Here is a 19727-nt window from a genome sequence, read left to right on the forward strand (position 1 = left end):
TTTGTCAAAGTTGTAATTTAGCATGTGGGTTGATTGATCTAACAACATACAAACAAAACAAACAAGGCTTGATGGGAATGGGGGAGCCGTTGGGATCTACCCTATTACAACCCAGGCATTTCATGCCGACACAACGATAAATTAAAGATACAACTCGATCTAAATACAATTGCTATATATGACACCATACACGACACACTACGCGGTCAACTCGGCCTACGGAAACGTGCACAAAGGGGTGGCCCACGGCTTACATGACTCACGGCCTTGGGTCACTCCTCGTAATGCGTGATTTCGCTTAATCTTATCGAATTAGACATTGGGTCACGCACCAAAGAATGCATTAGCATAAATCGGGCCATGTTGCTTTAAACAACATGCGATTTACTACGCTCTTACGTGCATTGGGACACAACCATCTAACCAAACAAGACTAAGGTTTTTGGAAGAGGTTTTGACTCGATAAAAGAAAGCTAACTTGAAAATTTACAAACAAACTACCAAACACGACTCGATAAACAAAGTAATTACAAGATACGAAATAACGAGATAAAGATGAGAAAATAACGAGAAAAGGGACTACAAGGACACGGCCAAACACGGCCTACATGATCTAGCATACCCTAATCCTTAGGTTAGATTCATTAGGTTAGATAGATGATTGCGAAACGGGATAGGAAACAAGTTAGAAAACGAGTTAGAAATGACGTTGATCGATTGGAAGGATGTCGCGCAAAGGTGTATTCTACACGGCCTAAGGGGTCAAATTAGGTCAAGTTCGCTAATTAAATTAACTCATCGAGTGTTAATAAGAAGGTGCTAATCACGCACTCTTATACTAGCGAGAAATTATGTGAAAGAGAGAGATGTATTCAATTAAGTTACAGAATTGTTAATCGGTTTTTAAAGCTATGACGATGTACCCTAACGTGTCTAATTAGGTTATTAAATTGATCTAGTGTCATCTAAACGAGTTATATGTTAACAATCAGAGGTCATACTAACATGTGAATGGTCCTAAGGTGGGTCGAATCACACGAAACAAAGGAGGGGTCAAAAGCGAAGAGCGAAATCAGAATTCGTTTTATTAATGCCCTACCTTGAACACGAGGATATGTAAATGAGACGGGGGTCTACGACCGACTGATGTAGCGGTTTCTTTCCCATCTCTAGTCAACGCGGGTGTTCATGGTGGTACTTTAACTCATACTCAGACTAAACTAGTTTCATAGTTAATAAGAACAATAGATAAACAAAAAACGATAAACAAACAAAAACGAACTATAAAAAAACAAACATAAAAAACGAAATAAAAGGGAGAAAGAGGAGGATTTGATGCACTCTCAACCTACATGTATCGTTGACACCGTCTTGGGTCGTAATAGATCGTAGATTTTATCTCGAGAGGCCGTCGTCGACGAAGGAACAAAGCAAACAACACGTTTTTTGCAAATCTGGACAGCAACTTTCAAACTGCGATTTCTCTCTCGTTTCATAGTGAAAATTCGATTTAAAAGATGTTTTGAAAACTAGAAAGAGAGGAGAACAGAGATCTTAAAACAATCCCTGCTCGTTTTGAGTTATTGGGCACGAAAAACGAGCACAAACAGAACTGGACAGACAGAAAAAGTCACAAAAAAGAGTGTATAACACACTGTTTTTCGAGGGAATTCGTGTACTCTCAAGGGAAATTTGGCTCGTAAATCTTTGTCTAATGTGTAGATGGATGTTGTATGGTTAATTAGAAATAAGAAACTCGAATTTTGATGGAGGTTTGAAGGGAGAACGAAGGGTTTCAAAGAGGACACACAAACTGATTCTCAGTTTGTAAGTCGGTTTTGTCGAGGGTTTTTGGGAGGCAATTAGGATTTGTTTCTGGAGTTTAAAGCTTGTGAGTGAAGGTAGTATGTATGGAGAAATTAGAGGAATTAATGTATGGTGAAGGGGTGGTATTTATAAGGAGTTAAGGTAGGGTAAAAGGGGGGCAACAAGCAGTCGGGCCTGTTTCGCATAACTGCTGTCCATCAGCTATTTCGTGAGGTTTTTAGGGTTTGTATGGGGGGTTTGCTTGGTGGTTAAGCTAGGTAATATGGGTAGGATACTAGGGTATGGTATAGGGTTAATGGGCAAGGGTTTTGGTGGTGTTTGGAACAAGTTTTGGGCTCGGGATTGAGCACACAAAAAACAGGGGGGGCTGCTGGTGTTGCGGGCTGTTTGGGGAGTATTTGGGACGAGAATTGGATGGGTTTTGTGGTGTTATAGGTGCTGGGTTATTGTGGGTAATGTGGAGCACGGGTTGGTGGTGATGGGTTGCGGGTTTGGACCAAGTTTGAGTCGGTTTAGAAGAGCTTTCGATGGGCTACACAAACACGGATAAAGGAAGGAATTGGGCTGTGTTGGGGGGACGTTTGGAACGAGATTTGGGTGTGGATATGGGGGTTCGAACTAGGGTTGGATGGGTAGAGGCCTAGGTTGGTTAGTGTACTCGAGATTCGTGCCAACTCGTAAAGAAAACGGGCTCAAAAACCGAGCTATAATCGAGCTCCAAAACGTGTGGTTAAAACGAGTTTTCGATTTTCAAATTCGATTTTTCAAATCAAATTAACACGTTAAAATCAATGATTTTTCAAATCAAATACACTCATAAAATGATTTTTCAAATCAATTATTTATTTTATTTTCAATAAAATAAACTTGAGAAAATAAATTCAAAATAAAGTAAAATGAAATCACCTTAAAAAAAACTTTAATTTAAATATCATTTAAATTAATAAAATACCCCGTCGACAACGCTCATTCTACATCGTAAAACGAACCCAAATAATGATAATGACAACTAATAAATACATGTGTCCTATCATCATCGGGTGTTTATCGGGTTCTCTATAAATTCCAATATCGACGGATACGGGTATCTACAGAGTTTTTGACTTGATTCTTTCGCCCATGATCTATTAACTCTTTGTATTTTCTAGAAATTCTCCATAATTTATTTATGTTATTAATTATCTATGATTTTTAAGTTGTAACATGTTTTCTTTCGTCTTGAATAATGAAAATTTTATCTCTTGATGTTTTGATATTGTGAATTGTGTGAATTAGATTATCATGTCTAGTGATATGCGGAACGTGTTACCCTAAAGCCTATATATATATATGTTACAATAATTGTATTCATGTTTAAGTTGGATGTTGTCAGTGACAATTAAGATGAACTAAGAAAAGATTAATTAAATAATTATGCGTATATTTTGTTATAGATTATTATTAATTTGGCAATGTATTCGCCAGTAGTTAAGCAATAAGTTGGAATAAAGATCTCAATTCGAATATCTTATATGATGTGATTAAAATTTTGTTATTTATTCAATCATTAATTCATGTTGGAAGCGACAAGTGTTCTATATTACAATATGTGTTTCATGGTTTTATGGCATTATAATAATGAATTGATTGTTCCTATTTTTAGTATTCCAAACTTCGAGGACGAAGTTTATTTTTAGGGGGAAGGAATGTAATACTACATAAATTTTGAATTATTGTTTTGATAATATTGATGTAGTTGATAATCGAAGTTGCTTAGTAATGTTGAATGGTGTGAAGTTGTGAATGTTGTGGTTGTAGTTGTGGGCGAACTTCGGGACGAAGTTCATTTTAAGGGGGGAAGACTGTAATACTCCGTATTTTAATAATAATTTATTAGAATAATTTATGTAATTTAATGAGTGATTAAATGACATTTCTAATAATAAATACAAGTAAGACGATAATTAAATAATAAATTCGGGAATTGGGTTTGGCTAATAATTGTGCTTTGGGCCATGTGCTATTATTATATGGGCCGAAACTTATTAAATTGGTACGAGTGTAATCGGGATTTATATCGGGAAATTTATAAATAATATAATAAGGAGATAATAATATATAAAGGTAATTATAATTATAATAATAATAATAATAATAATAAAGTTATGGCAATAATAAATTAGTAAGTATTATATGAGAAAATCATAGTTATAGTAAGGTTAATAATATGTGATAATAATAATGATATAATTATAATGACAATTCCTATACTAATTAGAATAAGGTAAGTTACATAGTTTCCTAATTGACCTCGTATTCTCTAAATCTTACACTATAAATACCACCTTAAATCTGGAAAATAATTCATAAATTAAAAGAAGGAGTTTTAGGAGACGGAAGAAGAAGGAATTAACATAAACCAATTAATCAACTCGAGGTAATTAACTCAGCTTAAAGCGGTTTATATTATTTTCATACAAGCATCTTTAGATCGATAGTATGACTTTTATAGACCATCATAGGACTCGAAAATTGGACCTATAGCGACATTGGACTGCAAAGTTTCTGACCTAACCATTGTTGGTCGTCGTTGACCACCGTTGACCGTCCAATCGAAGGACAAAAGGGGAGGTATCGGGTTATTATTAGGGTTAGGGTTAGGGTTGGTTTTGCGTTATTTGACCCACTTAGCGTGACCCATCTGACCTAGGGTTGTGGATGGTGGCTTATGGGTGTTATTGGGTCCTAATGGTGGTGGTAGGGTGGTGTGTGGTGGTCAAAGGTGGCTGGTTTAACCGGGTTTAATTGATTATGCGAAACATGGGTGTTTGGGGGAGTTTCGACCCGAATTGAGACCCGTTAGGGTCGTGTCGTGATATAGGGCTGGTAGGGTTGACACATATGGGTTGATTCGACCTAAGTGGTGGTTTTGGGGTGGCCGGAGATGGAGGTTCGTTGTAGTGGTGGCTGGTAAGTGGCGAAAACAGGGGATTAACCCGTGTTTGGGCAGGCGGTTTTCGAGGGGGTTTCTGGTGGTTGTAGGAGGTCTGGGTTGGGGTGGTTTTGGGTGGAAATTGTCGAGGGTGGATTGGTGAGTTGATTAGTGGTTGTATGTGGCGGTGAAGGTGGTGTTAGGTGGTGGTTAAGGGCGGGTTTTATGGAGGTGTCAGGTGAGTGTTGTTGGTGTCGGGTGGATTAGGGCGTGCTTTTGAGGGTGGCTGGTGACGGTTAAGCTGGTGGTTGTGGGATGTTTGGATGGTCCGTGGTGTAGGGAGGAGGTAGGTAGGTCGGGTGGTGGTTGTGGTGGCTTGTGGTGTCGGGTTTGGTGGGTTTTATGAGGGGTGTTGGTCACGGTTTATAAACCGTGTATAGGGTGATGTGTGTTTGTTTTTGTGACGGGTTTTAATTGTTTAATTAGTTCGGGTGAGTCAGGTTCGTAATTGAATCGGGTTTTTAGTTATCATAAACCTTTAATAATTATAATAAATAATTTATTTGAATAATTAAATAAAATAAATAAATAAATAAATAAAGTTAGTAATTATAATTGTTGTAATTGTTATTATTATATAGGTGACGGAAATTGTGAAGAGTTTATAATCGGATTTGTTCGCTTTAATTATTGAATTGCGTAATTGGAGTGCTTGCATGCCAGGTAGGGATAATCCTACTCAACTCGACTTTTAATTATCTATGTTTGGTATGGTGGATTACTTACGTTAAAGTGAATTGATCGTATGTGAATTGTGTTGGTTGATATAATCGTAATTGTTGGAAGGGAGATTCATATTGTATATGTTGGTTGATAATATCGTAATGGTTGGAAGGGTGACTTATGTTGATTTGTGTCGGTTATATTGATGAGGTGAATTGAATTATTATCGTTGATTGGAATGTGGTTATTATAAAAAGCTGTGCGACAGCCAGTTGTACATTGTTGAGGGAGTTTGTACACAGGGGTGATGGTAATATGTACGTTGTGAGGGAGGGGTACTATTACATATTGTGGTACGTTGTTAAGGGAGGGGTACCAAAGTAATGTGAGCACGTTGTTAAGGGAGTTGTGCTAAGTAAAGGAAAGGAGCACGTTGTCAGGGGGTTGTGCAATGAAAGTGGATTGAATTGGATTGATAATTGTATGTTCTTGTTGTTTAGTTTTATTCCTACTCAACCTCGCGGTTGACTGTGTATCCGTGAACACCTGCGGTGAACCGTTTTATGGGGAGCAGATTTGACAGGTACCAAAGATTAGCTGACTTGGGAGCATTGGGATGAGAGCCAAACTTGGAACCGTAGATGAAGTCTATATCACATAGAATAATTATATCACTTTATTTATTTCCGCTGCGAGTTGTATTTATTTTTATATTAAGTTTTAGTTGATTAAAATTGTAAAACATATGTAATCATTAAAGTTTTTATTTAAAGTACTTTGGTGAGTTGGACTTTGTTATCTACTACCTCGGTAAACCAAGATGGTAACAGTCCTATTTATTTGGGAATGTCTAGCTAAAGGCTTCAGAATAAATGGGGGTGTTACAAGTACAAAATATTATTTTTGTGTCAAATTTTAGTAAGACTTATATTATTACTAGATCATAATAATATTAGTTATTAAGAGGTTTCCTTGGGTATTCACTTTTGGGAGAGGTTCTACTTTGGACCTTTTGTTCATCCATTATTAGGAAAGCTCAAGAACTAACAAGAAGGTGATCTTGTTGGTGCCCTAATATCCGAAACCTCAATGTAAGATTGACGATTTCTTCTCTTATCTTATTTATGTTTGCATGCATAAGATCTAGCTTTTGATTTATGACTAAATAAATCATTTCATATATGAATATGTAAATTAATGAGATTAACGAATTCTTACAATGTATAACTTCACTGACATTATGTATAACTTCACTGACATTATGTATAACTTCAATTCACATTATGTGCAACTTCAATGACATTGTGTGCAACTTCACTGACATTATGTGCAACTTCAGTGGACATTAATGGCATTTGTGCAACTTCAATCTCATGTGTTAGTTTCAAATCTGAATTTACATTTGGACAAGTTATACAATTCTGGACTAAAGTTACACGATTTTGGACTAAAGTTACACAAAAAAGGACTAAAGTTATACTATTATGGACTAAAGTTACACAATTTTGGACTAAAGTTATACAGAAAAGGACTAACGTTATACTATTATGCACTAAAGTTACACAATTTTGGACTAAAGTTATACAGAAAAGGACTAAAGTTATACTATTATGCACTAAAGTTACACCATTTTTGTATAACTTTAGTCCTTATTTGTATAAATTTAGTCCATATTTGTATAACTTTAGTCTATTTTTGTATAACTTTTAGTCATTTTCGATAAATTAGTTGGAATTTATATAATTTTATGTAACTTTAGTCCAATTTTTTTTTAACTTTAGTCCAAATTTGAATTTATATAAGTACTGTTTGTATAAATTTAGTCCATATTTGTACAAATTTAGTCAATTTTTGTATAACTTTAATCCATTTTTGTATAACTTTAGTCTTTATTTGTATAACTTTAGTCCATATTTGTATAACTTTAGTCCATTTTTGTATAACTTTAGTCCATTTTTGTATAACTTTAGTCCATATTTGTATAACTTTAGTCTATTTTTGTATAACTTTTAGTCATTTTCGATAAATTGGTTGGAATTTATATAATTTTATGTAACTTTAGTCCAATTTTTTGTATAACTTTAGTCCAAAATCGTATAACTTTAGTCCAAAATCGTATAACTTAAGTCCAATATATAACCGAAATCCTAAAAACCAACAATACTAACTTTAAACCAACAATACTAGATCTGAAAAAAAAAACCATTATCTAAATATCAAAATGTAAAATAAGACATATTTGAAAAAAAAATATAAAATAAGACAAGATTTTAAATCACAAGCAATCGGATTTGGAACACCAACTCATTTTTTCGTCTAGTTCAAGGGTATAACTTTAGTCGTAAATAGTATAACTTTAATTTGTGAAGGGTATAACTTTAGTCGTAAATAGTGTAACTTTAATGTTTTAAGGGTATAACTTTAGTCGTAATTAACAATGAAAAATAAAAATTTAATTTATTACTAAAAATTAAAAAAACCGTCTCACAACAACACCAACACACAAATACTAAAAAAAATATACAAATTGAGTTATATAAAATAGATCTATAACTTTTGTATTTAATGCGTATAACTTTAGTCGTAAATAGTATAACTTTAATATGGCAAGGGTATAACTTTAGTCGTAAATAATGTAAATTAATAAATGTTAACAAAATTTGAAAAATAATAAATTAGAAATTAAAAACAACAAAGATCAAAAATTAGAAAATACAATACAATAACAATATAAAACAAATAACAAAAAAATATACTAGATCTGAAAATACGATATTTTAAAAAACAAAAAAAAATTGTAAAAAACGGATCTGAAAATACAAACCACGAAAACAACCACCCGGCAACAATAACATTAACAACACCAATTAAAAATTACAAATTAAAAAAAAAATTGAAATACACAAACAACACGCAGGAACAATACAAGACCAACACACGCCCAAACATAAAAAAAAAAAAAAAAAAAAAAAAAAAAAACAATAACTGAAAAGGAAAGAAGAACGGTGGTGTGTCGGGTTTGCGGTATTGTGGTGGCTTTGGTGCGGTGAGATGGCGGCGTTGTTGTTGATGTCGGTGGTTGAGATCTCGTGGCTGCCGGGAGGGAGAAAGGGAATCGCGGCCAGAGGAAGAGGGAGTAGATCTGGTGTCGGGTGAGTCGTGGCTGCCAGCTGAGGGTGGTGGGATGTTGTCGGGATATGCGGCAGGCGGCAGCAGGGAGGGAGTCGTGGTGCCGGGAGGGAGAGTCGTGGCTGCCGGCTGAGGTGGTGGGGATGTTGTCGGTGAAGGTGTGTGGTGGGAATGGTGGGAATGGTGGTGGCCGGCGACTGGGAAGAAGGGAGTGATGGGGGTGGTGATTGCCGGTGGGTCAGGTGGTGGCCGGCAGTGGAGGAGTTTTTTTTTCTCAGATTTGTTTTTGTTTTGATTTTGTTTATAGAGAGAAAAATGAGAGAGAATGTAAGGAGATAGGAAGAGTTTGTGATAATGAGGGATGAATGTTTAGTGAGGAAGGAGTTATTGATAATGAGTGAAGAATGGATTAATGAGGAACTTAATTTCAATGAGGAGCTAATTAGAGGAGATGAATTTCTGGCCATCCATTGAGATCTAATCTCAATCTTTCATCCCCTCCATCCTATGGTCCTTATAAGGTCTTAGGGACTCATAAGATGTAAGGGACTTATGAGAACCCTTAATGTTTGCAAAACTTGAATCTCTTGAAATTGAATCTCGTGAGGCACCCTTCTTAGGGTGAGGCAGCTGAACCCTTTTTAAACCATTAGATCTAACAATTATAGACTCATCAGATTATGACACGTATTCCCAACTAACTGACATTTCTCCCTCAAATTCACTCATTTGGAACTCTTTTACTTTCTCTCTCTTCAGCTCATCGCCATTCACTCTAATTTCGATCGACATTTATCGCTCAGATTTGATCGCCATCGTCAATCTAATTTATTTTCCGATCTAAGCAATTTCGATTCATCCTAATTTCGATTATCCTAATTTTGTAATTTCGATTCATCCTATTTTGATGAATTCAACCTCGATGTTGCTCAATACGGTACACAATTTCACTTATCAATTTCTTCTTTTTTTGCACTATCAGCATAGTTTTTGATGTTCTAGTGAATTTGCATATTCTTGATTTTCCAGAAGTTGACGAGGATGATGCATTGACGTAGCTGATTGATAGTTTATGCGATTCGATTTCGATTATGTTCAGTTTTTCGATGTTCAGTTAGTTCTGTATTTGTTGTTGATTTAATTTGCTTCTAATTAAGTTTTAGGTTATGACGTCTTAAAAATTACAATCTCGTGATTTTATTGATGATATATGTTATTCATAGTTTTTGATTGCAAAGGAAATGAATTATGAATACAAAAGTAGGCAAAAGAGTGAATGTGTGTTAAATTAATTTATGATGTTCTTGAGAATTCCGGATTACGAGTAATTTGCTTGAGAAGCGGTTCTCAATTGTTCACGAAAATTGTTAGGTTTAGATGTTAAGCTGTGTTCATCCAGAACTTATGACAAACTCAAAAGTTTCCGATGCTAATTTTGTCGATTTTATTGTCGAGGTCTTGATTACAGATGATTGAGAACATATGTTTGTGATAGACTGATAGAGTGACAGAACTGGTATGATAATTGTGAATCTCAGTGTATTTCTAAAGTTGTCTAATGCTAATTGTGTCGACAAAAGTTTTTCGAGATTTTGATTATAGATGCGGATTTTTTAAGTGATTGATATTTTCTTCATTGTTAAGTGCAGAACATATTACATAGACTGTGTGTGTTTGTGATTTAACACGATTTTAAACGACTTCCTTTGATAGAATTTTACTTGTTTAGAGCCTTAGGAGTAATAATTATTGCTTTGAATTATCACTGACTTGTGTATGTTCTTTTGTCGGGATAATGCTTATAATGCAGAAAATCTGAGGAAGGTATCCATGCTAAAATTTGACAGGAAAAGTCTTTGTAATTGTCTGGAGAAACATAAGAAGAAAGTTGAGATAATGAATCACACTCTTCATAACGTGGAACAGTTTTGGTCCGAATTTGACACAAAGGTCAGCGCGATTAATCTCTTAAATACAAAGGTCAGCCGCGATTAATCAAATAATCACTGATCTGTGCACTTGGGGATACATAGGTCTACATACTAGAGTCTGGAATGAGAAGAACTGTCAAGGAAATCCGATCACTGAAAATGATGGCAAAAATCACTGAAATGAAGCTAGAATTGCTGGCTTCAAGCATTGATAGGGTAAGACAAGATCATCTTCTTTTTTGTGATGAGATGATCTTCATGAAGCATCAACTCAATGTTTGCAAAACTTGTCTGTTTCTAGCTTAGTAATTGGTTATTCTTTGCTATGTAGCTGATGTTAGTTGATGTAATTTCAGGTGTTAGTTTCTTGCAACCGCGAGAAAGAGAGAAATGGATTCCGTCTTGCTTTTATTGCTGAAGATATGATTTTTCTTGTAAGTTGATTTATTGCAGAACAATGTGCTTTGGATTTCGACTACAACCTCCATCCCGTTGTTACTGTTCTCATTTGCTGTTACGGTCAACTAATGTCTGACCATTAATTTCTTAAGATATAGATTTGTCAAACAAATATTTTCATATTATCATTGTAAAAAGTTGTAGTTACTTTCTCTTGAGAAAATATCGGTTGAACACCATGTCCTTTGGCCGTCAAAGTCAAATATGGACAATGTAAATGGGATGGACGGAGTAATTTAGATGATGTTACATTGTTTACATCACATTTTCTTATTCTGAGTTTTCTCGCTGGAATTGTTTTCTCCTTCGTGCTTGGTTCACTGATATTGACGTTACCTTTAATGCGGGTAAGCCAGTTATGAAGCCAATCATTTGATTTCAGTTTTCTTTCTTCATTGAATTGGAGCTAATCTCTGAGGCGTCATTACTCTAGGCTTATGCTATATCTGCTCTTTGCCTTGCATTTTCTTTGTCGCGGTTGTATGTACATTTTTTGTGGTTAGGAACATAAGTAGGCAGTGCTTTAATATTAGCTGTCTGTGGACTAGTTCCGGCAATGAACTTAAGTTTTCTATCACAATTGCTTTCTTCGCTATGGATCCTTCAGGGTGAATTGCGCTCTATTTCGTAACTGCGATGAAGTTAATTTGAGTTTGCCTAATGCAGCTTCCTGACATAGCGTGTGCTACATTCAAGTTTGCTTTGAAATGGTTGTCTCCCCGCTGGAGTAAGCAGTATGTTATGCAAGCTTTACTGAAACATGATCTTGTTTATGATGCTGCCAATTTAAAGAGGTTAGTGAAAAATCCTTAAGCAGTTACATTCGTTTCCTGCATATAATCTCATTATCTGTCAAACATCAATTTTAGTGTTTTATCATGATACCTTTAGGCTTCCTGAGAATAAATTGTTCTTTGATTGATTTCTACATTGACTTCGAAAAATTAGAATGTCTCAATGTATAAACTGTCTAGTTATCACTCTCACGTGTATTTTACAGCCCGTTTTTACTTGTGTCAATACGGAGTACCACCTAGTGACGCAATCTGATTGTGATAAGCAACACTTAAGAATAAAATCACCCCACACCCCCACAGTACTCTATCAGACATCTTGAGCCTTATGGAAGCCTAGTAATCATAAATTTTACAAATGGAGATTATTTGGCGATAAATTTGTATAGAAATAATGCTAATTCATAGAGTGTATAATGTATGATGAAAACAGTGGGAGGGCTATTGAATGCAACATGTGGAAATGTGACAGAGTGATTATAGCAAAGATTAGCACTAAGCCAGAACAAAATAGATGTGGTCAAGTACTCACTTCTTGGTTCCATTCTCTCCAACCTTCTTCTCGTTCTTGGTAATTCCCTCTTATGTGGCGGTCTTGCTAACCTTCACAAAGAGCAGAAGTTCGACAGGGTACGTTATTTTATGGATTCATGTTTAGGAGTGATTAGCACATGATATGGGTTAATGTTTTTGGTTTTGGTGTTAATTCACAGAAGCAAGCAGATGTGAATTGCTTCCTCTTATTGTTGGGATTATTTTGTCACATATTGCCATTGCTCTTTTAAAATGGCTGCAAAATCAGGCGAAATATCGACTCTTCCAACACTTAGTATATCCAGAGCAGGCAGCATAGTAATGTTGGTCGCATATGTTGCTTACCTTGTCTTCCAGCTATGGACTCACAGGCAGATGTTTGAGACTAAAGAGGTAATCATTCATTGCATCAAAAATAAACAAATAAAATAAAAACTTTTAATAGTGATAATCGGATGGCCTAATCAAAATCAGAATTCTGATGATGATGACGCGGTTGAACAAGAAGTCCCTGTCATTGGTTTCTGGAGTGGGTTCGCTGGGATGACTGTTGTCATAGCATTGTTATCTGAGTACATCGTTGGTTCCATCGAGGTACTTTATTGCCTTCGACCCTAAGAATTTTGAAATGTGATGAGTAGTTTGGTGTGGACACTATAAATTATAAAAAGTTATCGTTTATTGTAATTCATATCAAACACTGGATCCCTTAATAACATATATACGGTGTGGTTTGGATGGGAGACAGTCGCCCGATTCTGGGGAATTTTGGTGAGCTTCATCAAAGATAATTTTTGCTGCCAATAGTCGGAAATGCAGCTGAACATGCTGGAGCCATTATTTTCGCTTTCAAAAACAAGTTGGTATGTCTTCTTTTATGGCAATTCCTCACCTCACCTCATATTATAATTATACATTCATACTTTGAATTAATCGTCAACAGAAACTAATCACGTGGCTCAAGTAGCTAATAGCATAATTAATCAACCAAAGACCTCAATTTAGCTTAAAAAAGCCTCGTAGAATTACTAATTTTCCTTGCCTCGAATAAAATAACGTAACGGAGAAAAAAAGTATCATCATAAGCAACCTAAATACAAACACCACACGCATGGACAAATAATACAATACTCAAATTGACGACTAAATCATGTTCATCATGTAGTTCAAGTAGCTAACAGCATTATTTAGCAACAAAAAACCTCAATTAAGCTTTAAAAAAGTCGCCTAAAACTGTTAATTTTCCTTGCTTCAAACAAAATTAATCACTATAACAAAAAATATACGGAGTATCATCATAAGCAACCTATATACATGAACATAGTACACACATGCATCAACATGATAATCAAAGCGAAACTAAGAGCACCAATTAATTTCTCCTAAAAACAAATTTGATTTCAGTCAAACAAAACAACACCTTCAAATTCAGCTAAAAATGTGATAGAACATCACAAAGATCAATCAACAGAATCTTTAGTAACACCGGATTTTGAAAAATGTATACAATTCATTGGCAGTAGTAAGCCGCAGTTCATCTCTAAAGACAAATTTGAATCCAATCAAACAAACAACACAAATAATTATTGTGTAAGACGGTCTTATATTCTATACATTTTTCAAAATGAAGCAACCGAATTTTGAAAAATGAATACAATTCAGTAGAACAGAGGATGTAAATTAGCAAGGTAAAGCGCTCACGAAACAAGGTAAAGCGCTCTTTTTATTATTTTGTGAATCATAGACCTTGTTTCGTGAATCCTAGGCCTTATATTGTTAAACTTGGTCATAAATGGTCAAAATCGTCTATTTTGCTCCTTTTCTTATTTTGTGAATCATATACCTTATTTTGTAAATCTTAGAGCTTGTTTTGTGAAAATAGAAGGTAATATTGTGAAATTTGGTCACAAAATGGTCGAAATCACCTATTTTGCTCTTTTTCTTATTTTGTGAATCATAGACCTTGTTTCGTGAATCCTATGCCTTATATTGTCAAACTTGGTCATAAATGGTCAAAATCGTCTATTTTGCTCCTTTTAATATTTTGTGAATCATATACCTTATTTTGTGAATCTTAGAGCTTGTTTTGTGAAAATAGAAGTTAATATTGTGAAATTTGGTCACAAAATGGTCGAAATCACCTATTTTGCTCTTTTTATTATTTTGTGAATCATAGACCTTGTTTCGTGAATCCTAGGCCTTATATTGTGAAACTTGGTCATAAATGTTCAAAATCGCCTATTTTCCTCTTTTTCTTATTTTGTGAATCATATACCTTATTTTGTGAATCTTAGAGCTTGTTTTGTGAAACTATAAAGTAATATTGTGAAATTTGGTCATAAAATGGTCCAAATCACCTATTTTGCTCTTTTTCTTATTTTGTGAATCATAGACCTTGTTTCGTGAATACTAGGCCTTATATTGTGAAACTTGGTCATAAATGGTCAAAATCGCCTTTTTTGCTCCTTTTATTATTTTGTGAATCACCATATTTTGTGAATCTTAGAGCTTGTTTTGTGCAATTAGAAGGTTATATTGTGAAATTTGGTGATAAAATGGTCGAAATGACCTATTTTGCTCTTTTTATTATTTTGTGAATCATAGACCTTGTTTCGTGAATCCTAGGCCTTATATTGTGAAACTTGGTCATAAATGGTCAAAATCGCCTATTTTCCTTTTTTTCTTATTTTGTGAATCATATAACGTATTTTGTGATTCTTATAGCTTGTTTTGTGAAACTAGAACGTAATATTGTGAAATTTGGTCATAAAATAGTCGAAATCACCTATTTTGCTCTTTTTCTTATTTTGTTAATCATAGCCTTGTTTCGTGAATCCTAGGCCTTATATTGTGAAACTTGGTCATAAATGGTCAAAATCACCTATTTTGCTCCTTTTATTATTTTGTGAATCCTATACCTTATTTTGTGAATCTTAGAGCTTGTTTTGTGAAAACAGAAGGTAATATTGTGAAATTTGGTCACAAAATGGTCGAAATCACCTATTTTGCTCTTTTTATTATTTTGTGAATCATAAACCTTGTTTCGTGAATCCTAGACCTTATATTATGAAACTTGTTCATAAATGGTCAAAATCGCCTATTTTTCTCTTTTTCTTATTTTGTGAATCATATACCTTATTTTGTGAATCTTAGAGCTTGTTTTGTGAAACTAGAAAGTAATATTGTGAAATTTGGTCATAAAATGGTCCAAATCACCTATTTTGCTCTTTTTCTTATTTTGTGAATCATAGACCTTGTTTCGTGAATCCTATGCCTTATATTGTGAAACTTGGTCATAAATGGTTAAAATCGTCTATTTTGCTCCTTTTATTATTTTGTGAATCATATACCTTATTTTGTGAATCTTAGAGCTTGTTTTGTGAAAATAGAAGTTAATATTGTAAAATTTGGTCACAAAATGGTCGAAATCACCTATTTTGCTCTTTTTATTATTTTGTGAATCATAGACCTTGTTTCGTGAATCCTAGGCCTTATATTGTGAAACTTGGTCATAAATGTTCAAAATCGGCTATTTTCCTCTTTTTCTTATTTTGTGAATCATATACCTTATTTTGCGAATCTTAGAGCTTGTTTTGTGAAACTAGAAAGTAATATTGTGAAATTTGGTCATAAAATGGTCCAAATCACCTATTTTGCTCTTTTTCTTATTTTGTGAATCATAGACCTTGTTTCGTGAATACTAGGCCTTATATTGTGAAACTTGGTCATAAATGGTCAAAATCGCCTTTTTTGCTCCTTTTATTATTTTGTGAATCACCATATTTTGTGAATCTTAGAGCTTGTTTTGTGAAATTAGAAGGTTATATTGTGAAATTTGGTGATAAAATGGTCGAAATGACCTATTTTGCTCTTTTTATTATTTTGTGAATCATAGACCTTGTTTCATGAATCCTAGGCCTTATATTGTGAAACTTGGTCATAAATGGTCAAAATCGCCTATTTTCCTCTTTTTCTTATTTTGTGAATCATATAACTTATTTTGTGATTCTTATAGCTTGTTTTGTGAAACTAGAACGTAATATTGTGAAATTTGGTCATAAAATAGTCGAAATCACCTATTTTGCTCTTTTTCTTATTTTGTTAATCATAGCCTTGTTTCGTGAATCCTAGGCCTTATATTGTGAAACTTGGTCATAAATGGTCAAAATCACCTATTTTGCTCCTTTTATTATTTTGTGAATCCTATACCTTATTTTGTGAATCTTAGAGCTTGTTTTGTGAAAACAGAAGGTAATATTGTGAAATTTGGTCACAAAATGGTCGAAATCACCTATTTTGGTCTTTTTATTATTTTGTGAATCATAAACCTTGTTTCGTGAATCCTAGGCCTTATATTGTGAAACTTGTTCATAAATGGTCAAAATCGCCTATTTTTCTCTTTTTCTTATTTTGTGAATCATATACCTTATTTTGTGAATCTTAGAGCTTGTTTTGTGTAACTAGAAGGTAATATTGTGAAATTTGGTCATCAAATGGTCAAAATCGCCTATTTTCCTCTTTTTCTTATTTTGTGAATCATATACCTTATTTTGTGAATCTTAGAACTTGTTTTTTGAAACTAAAAGGTAATATTGTGAAATTTGGTCATAAAATAGTCGAAATCACTTATTTTGCTCTTTTCTTATTTTGTGAATCATAGACCTTGTTTCGTGAATCCTGCCTTATATTGTGAAACTTGGTCATAAATGGTAAAAATCGCCTTTTTTGCTCCTTTTATTATTTTGTGAATTTTAGAGCTTGTTTTGTGAAATTAGAAGGTTATATTGTGGAATTTGGTCATAAAATGGTCGAAATCACCTATTTTGCTCTTTTTATTATTTTTTGAATCATAGACCCTGTTTCGTGAATCCTAGGCCTTATATTGTGAAACTATTGTGAAACTTGGTCATAAATGGTCAAAATCACCTATTTTCCTCTTTTTCTTATTTTGTGAATCATATGCCTTATTTTGTGAATCTTAGAGCTTGTTTTGTGAAAATAGAAGGTAATATAGTGAAATTTGGTCACAAAATGGTCGAAAACACCTTTTTTGCTCTTTTTATTATTTTGTGAATCATAGACCTTATATTGTGAAACTTGGTCATAAATGGTCAAAATCGCCTATTTTCCTCTTTTTCTTATTTTGTGAATCATATACTTTATTTTGTGAATCTTAGACCTTGTTTTGTGAAACTAGAAGATAATATTGTGAAATTTGGTCATAAAATGGTCAAAATCACCTATTTTGCTCTTTTTCTTATTTTGTGAATCATAGACCTTGTTTCGTGAATCTTAGGCCTTATATTGTGAAACTTGGTCATAAATGGTCAAAATCGCCTATTTTTTTATTTTATTTTTATTTTGTGAATCTTATACCTTATTTTGTGAATCTTAGAGCTTGTTTTGTGAAACTAGAAGGTAATATTGTGAAATTTGGTCACAAAATGGTCGAAATCACCTATTTTGCTCTTTTTCTTATTTTGTGAATCATAGACCTTATTTCGTGAATCCTAGGCCTTATATTATGAAACTTGGTCATAAATGGTCAAAATCGCCTATTTTTCTCTTTTTCTAATTTGTGAATCATATACCTTATTTTGTGAATCTTAAAGCTTGTTTTGTGAAATTAGATGGTAATATTGTAAAATTTGGTCATAAAATGGTCGAAATCACCTATTTTGCTCCTTTTCTTATTTGTTGAATTATAGACCTTGTTTCGTGAATCCTAGGCCTTATATTGTGAAACTTGGTCATAAATAGTCAAAATCACCTATTTTGCTCCTTTTATTATTTTGTGAATCATATACCTTATTTTGTGAATCTTTGAGCTTGTTTTGTGATAATTTTCAGTGTTTGTGAATATTTGAGCTAATATTGTGAACCTTGAAGCTAGTTTTGTGAACTTAGTACCTGATAATGTGAAATCTCGACTTGATTTGTGAAGAATGATTTTGTGAAACCTGGATTTCATTTTGTGAAACCTAGACCTGATTTTGTGAAACCTAGACATGATTATGTGAATTCTAGACCTAATTTTGTGAAACTTGTTTATGTGAAACCTGGACCTGATTTGTGAAATTTGTACCTTATTATGTGAAATCTCGACTTGATTTTGTAAAACTTCGTTTTGTCAAATCTGAATTTTATTTTGTGAAACCTAGACATGATTATGTGAACTTTAGACCTAATTTTGTGAAACTTGTTTTTGTGAAACCTGAACCTGGTTTTGTGAAGGTTAATTTCATAGTAGGAAATACTTGTATAAGCCAATGTGTCATGTTTCACATGTACATGAAGTTACTAATGTTTTCATGTCTTTGTTACTTGTTGATGCATAATTTAATTTTGGTACAATATCATCTATTAGCTCAAAAGGTAGAGCATTGTGCTATTGCGCAAGATGTGGGTTCGAGACCCACATAGATGAACAAATATAAATATACGATTATTATATAATAATTACCATTGCCAATGTATGTCTAAAGTCACCTATTCAAGTCTTAGTGTGGACAAGGCCCTCGGGAACTGCGTCCGCGGGATCCACACTAGGCATAATCGACTCGAGGTTCTTTCGAATCGAATTAAGACCAATTAGAGTCGCCACCAAGTTTTTTGGGAACTTGGAACCGTTCAAGTCAACTTTACACCTTTCATCGAAAAGCATAAAGCCAATCGACTACGAGTGATTAAAGATAAAGACTTGTACCCTATATCACTCGATTTGAATGACTCTCGTAATCCAATGGTATTCAGACGGATCCACAAACCATAGATCTTGAGTAAGGGGTGAGGGTACGTGTTGGGAAGCCCATAAGGACACCCAACCCCGCCCGTCAATAACGGCCTCTACTAAGTCAAGTATGGATTTCAAACAAGGTCATAGCTACTACGATGTATGATATGCAAACGTTGTTTTAACCCTATCATGTGACAACAATTTCTATGTCGTTTTAGATGCAACTAAACTAACTTTGTCAAAGTTGTAATTTAGCATGTGGGTTGATTGATATAACAACATACAAAACAAAGCAAACAAGGCTTAAGGGGGAATGGGGGAGCCGTTGGGATCTACCTATTACAAACCAGGCATTTCATGCCGACACAACAATAAATTAAAGATACAACTCGATCTAAATACAAAGCTATACACACGACGCAATACACAGCCATTTGGCCTAGAAAACCGTGCACAAGAGGGGTGGCCCACGGCTTACATGACCCACGGCCTTGGGTCACTCCTTGTAATGCGTGCTTTCACTTAATCTCATCGAATTAGACATAAGGCTACGCACCAAAGCATGCATTAGCATAAACCGGGCCATGTTGCTTTAAACAACATGCGGTTTACTACGCTCCTACAAGCATTGGGGAACAATCGTCTAACCAAACAAGACTAAGGTTTTTTGAAGAGGTTTTGAC

The 19727-nt window shown here is 34.2% G+C and overlaps 1 pseudogene; it reads left to right on the plus strand.

Annotated features, from left to right (window-relative positions):
* Positions 1 to 11184: 11184 nt before the first annotated feature.
* LOC141613765 (vacuolar cation/proton exchanger 3-like) lies at positions 11185 to 18167 on the plus strand (annotated as a pseudogene).
* Positions 18168 to 19727: the final 1560 nt, after the last annotated feature.

Source organism: Silene latifolia, chromosome 11 (assembly GCF_048544455.1).
Source record: "Silene latifolia isolate original U9 population chromosome 11, ASM4854445v1, whole genome shotgun sequence".
Lineage (NCBI taxonomy): Eukaryota > Viridiplantae > Streptophyta > Magnoliopsida > Caryophyllales > Caryophyllaceae > Silene > Silene latifolia.